Raw genomic sequence first — 4,702 nt, 5'->3', positions numbered from 1 at the left:
GTACAATGGATGTCTTGTTAATTGGAAAGCAACCTTGCAGCATGTGGTGGCTCTCTCAATCACAGAGGCTGAATATACAACTGCTACTGAAGCTGTGAAAGAGGCTCTATGGTTACAGGGGTTATTGAGTGAATTAGGAATGGTGCAGAAGTATGTGATGGTCTATTGTGACAGCTCTAGTGCCATTCATTTGTGCAAGAATCTTGCACACCATGAAAAAACTAAACATATAGACATTAAACTTCATTCATAAGAAATAAGGTGTCTAAAAGAACTGTGAAGATGACCAAGGTGTATACAAATGAAAATCCAGCAAATATGCTTATTACGTTAGTTCCTTCAGTCAAGTTTAGTATGAGTTTGAACTTGGCTGGGTTGAGCAGTCTTTGAGTTGCCCAAAGGTTGGAGAAGGAAATAGAAAGAGTAGTTTTGTATTCAAGGTGGAGAAGTGTGGACTATAGTGCAATAAATCCAAAACTTGAATCTCTAAAATGACTGTGTTTTGAGTAAGTGAGTTCACTTACAAGTCACGCGCAGCACACATATTATCCCTTTCACTAAACTTAAGTAAAAACGACACTGCTTTCTGTCATTTTGAGCAAGTTTAAGTGAAGCACGTAAAACCGCATGTGAGGGGGGAATCAAATTCATTATGAAGTCATTATACACACGTCCAAAAGCAGTGCAATATGGGTTTCAATATCAGGGGTATAAAGAGACTGGTTGTTGAAGCAAATTGCATGGGATTTAGAGAGCTTTCCATAGAGATTTATAAAGTGAGAGAGAGTTTTCTTGTTCCTAGTAATCTCCTCTGTAGTAGCTCTATAACAATTACCTTGAATCATCAATAAAGCTTTTTATGTGGCTTCTCACGTGGATGTAGATTGTGAATGCACAATCGAACCGCATAACATTATGTTCATTGTGTGAGTGTGTTTTGCTTCTAGTTCAGTTTAATCTTCTGTTTCAATCTCCATTAACCTAGAGTTAAGGTATGAATCAACATTGAAGTCTCAGATTGATGATTGGTTTAATTGCAACTTGAACAGATATTGACAAGGTTCTTGGACAATGATTTATTGCTAATCAGATAATTAAGCAATGAAGTCACTACATTGAAATTGCCACTTTTTTTTCTAAGTCTAAATTTTAGTTTTTTTTTTCATATCAGCAATACAAATTAAATCTCACAATATTTACCAATTTTTATTAAAACATACATCTTTACGATCAAAAGTCTATTGATGTTTACAATGAGCAAACAATTAGACGTACAATCAGCAAACATCTAGAATAACCCAAAAAAAAAAATAACAATCATACATATACCCTTTCTTTCTAGACTTCCATGTCTGGGTGCTAATTTTAATTTCATATTTATCATGCTGTAATTTCTCATAATTGTAGGTCTATAGAAAACTACGCGTGCAGAGAAACTTTCCACAAAAGTATGCATGATCGATTCATTGTGATGACGCACACCAAACAATCAGCTAGGTGTATATTATACACCCATCATGAGCTTTTACTTTTTCAATTAAAGTTTGAACTTTTATATTATGAAAGTTAAGGATTAAATTAGATTAGATTTTATGGGTTTAGAGTTTATGGGGCTATTTTTTTTATAAATTTAACGAGGCTGCTTTAGTAAATTTAATAAGGACTAATTAGTAAATCAAGTAATGTTTTTTTAAATTTTTTTGAAATAATTTTCTTCAATAGGGGTTTGAGCCTCACTGGTTATGAGGTGGATCCACTTTTGATTAAAGTACTATAAACCCTTATATAAACTTATTTTATATAAATTGATGTGATAAATTCATTGTGTGGTGACGCACACCAAACAATCAGCTGACTGAACTCTTGAATATTAGGCTTTGACTATATTTGTCATGCACTTCTGGGACATGAGACTATTTTTCTAGAGAATCTAATTGTCTGCATCGAGAAATTAAAAAAAAATAGAAAGAGTAGCGATAAGCGGGTTAATTCGAGAAAACTCAAACCTCCCAAACATGTTTCTAGTATTCGAGGGACCAATACAACTTATCATTGCCAAATAATATTTCAACATGCTTATTATTGATGGTAATACTAATTTAAATACTATCTTATAGAACTAGACGTAAAGATTACAAGCACAATAGACCCCAAGTTCCTCAGAATTACGTAACACAATAGCTACTTTTTACTTAGTCAAGATAAATTATAATAACAACTCAAAAGAGATAAAGATAAATTAATAATGAAATTATCTAAAAATTATTTTTTACAAGACCATATCATTCTCTTCCCTTTAGAAAATACCCTTATCCTCAAGGATTGAAAAATAATTTTTTAAGCAAAATTGTTCTCGCCTACCCCTGATCATTGTATTTCCCATCACTAGCTTTAGCTCTCTCCAACACAGCATGCATTCAGCGGAGCCAATCCAAAAATTGAAGCACCTCCATTTGTTCCAGTTGATTCCCCATCGTGATGCCATTACATTATTGCGCTCTCTGCCAACTACCATTAATAGACTTAGTTTCCAATGACTTCGTCCTTTACCGGACTTGGTTCCCAAAGACCTCATCTTTTATTTATGTTCTAAACAGAAAAACTCAAAAAAAGAGATGTTAGGTGATGTGTTTATGAATAATTACTAGATGTTAGGTGTTGTGTTTATGAATAATTACTAAGCTCTAATACCAAATGTTACATATACAAATTATCTGCAATAGTAAATTAAACAAAAGAGTCGGACTATTACCTTTCAGAATCTTATTGAAACCCCCTTTTTAATTATATTCCATTTAATACCAAAATTACTTTTTTTTAATGAACACTTTTTTTATTTATACATTTTTCAGTTTCTAATAATTTTCACACTCTTTCAGTCTTAATATCTATATCCTTCTCTTCAAATTTTCTTTATTATTTAATTTCTAAAAAAATCTAAAAGAAAAAGTAAGAAAAACATTATACTTAGAAAATCATGAATATTTTATGGATTTAATAGAATTTTATCCTACCTATAAATTTTGGGTTCATGGGTTCAGCAATTAGTTTGACAATCCTTAAAAAATTAATTGCAATGGGATAAAATTTTATTTAATTTATTTTTCCTTTATGTTGTATCTTAATTAAGTTGTTATGTTTAATACAAGAATTTTATTTTGGCTTAGAGGATTACTTCTTAAATTCAAATTATTTTAATGATAATAAAAGAGTTTATATTGTGTAAGCAAAATAAAAAAGAGGAGAGAAAAAAAATATAAATGGTTTAACTCTAGTTAAATTTGTCCTTAAAAAGTAATTGTAATATAACAGGGGTTTTATGAGATTAATCAAGAGGTGTCAATAGTCCAACTCTAAACAAAATAGAAAGAGCAAGTGGTAAATTGATTAACTCAAGGAAAGTCAATCAACTTCTAAATATGTTTTTGGTACTTCGAGGAACGAAATACCCATAATACAACTTATAGTTATCCAATAATATTCTTACTTGTTATTAATGGTAATGCTAATTTATATAGTAGTTTACATAACTTGAACCTTGAACCTAAAGATGGCAAATGCTCATTTAATTCTTTTATTTTAACTGAAGAGCCCACTCAATCCCTATATTTTAAAAAATATCTTAAGACATCCCTACTTTTAAATATATTACATTCCTACCTTTAATTTTTCTTTCCTTTTACAATAATACCATTAAAATAGTATTCTTGAGGATATTAATGAAAAGAAAAATATGTTAACTCATCGAATTAGCCTTAAAAATAAAATAAAAATTAATATAAATTTTATTTTATTTGTTATTTATTTACTTTTAGGATTAATTTGGTGAATTAAATTTTTATATATAATTATTAGTAAGATTATTGTAAGGATATTAAACATTACTTTAAGTTGGTTGATATTAAGTTATTTCTAAATAAGTATTAGCAAGATTGTTGCAAAAGTATAAAAAATACTAATTCTTACATACTGATATTTATTGATTAATTTGCTAATAAATAATTACTAGTTAATCTACTAATTAAATTCTTTTATAAATTAATTAATTAATTTCAAGAATATCGTTGCCATGGTATTATTAAAGAAGTAAAGGAAAAAGTAAGGGCAATAATGTAACATATTTAATAACAAGGACATATTAAGGTATTTTTTAAAATATAAGGACTAAACAAGCACTTAAGTAACGAGCATTTATCCATCTAAAGATCAGCAGTATAATAAACCCCATGTTCCTCAGAATAATGTAAATACAACAAAGATAAAAAAATAAACCATGATAACAACATGAAGGACATTTAGATAAATTAAGAATAAAATTATTTAAAAATTATTTTTTAAAGGAGAATATCATTCCCTTCCCTTTAGAAACTACCATTGTCCTTAAGGGTAAATTTTTTAAACAAATGTATTCTCGCCTGCCCCTTAATCATTTTATTTTCAAGAGAAACTATCATTGTACCACTTTTCTTTTACCTTATGTTCATTCAATTACCACAAATTTTAACATGTTCTCTCCACCACATTTCTTTTAAAATTTGTATCAATTAAATATATTTTCACCAACACTGTTAAATAATTTAAAAGAAATGATAATTTTACCCCAAAATAAATTTAAAAATTTTATTTTATAAAAACTTTGAAAATAAAAAATTAAAATTATTAAAATACCCCTAAATTTAATAAAGAAATAAATCCCAAATTA

The sequence above is a fragment of the Citrus clementina genome, unplaced genomic scaffold (assembly GCF_000493195.1).
Source record: "Citrus clementina cultivar Clemenules unplaced genomic scaffold, Citrus_clementina_v1.0 scaffold_6, whole genome shotgun sequence".
Classification (NCBI taxonomy): domain Eukaryota; kingdom Viridiplantae; phylum Streptophyta; class Magnoliopsida; order Sapindales; family Rutaceae; genus Citrus; species Citrus x clementina.
This window is presented reverse-complemented; position numbering follows the sequence as displayed.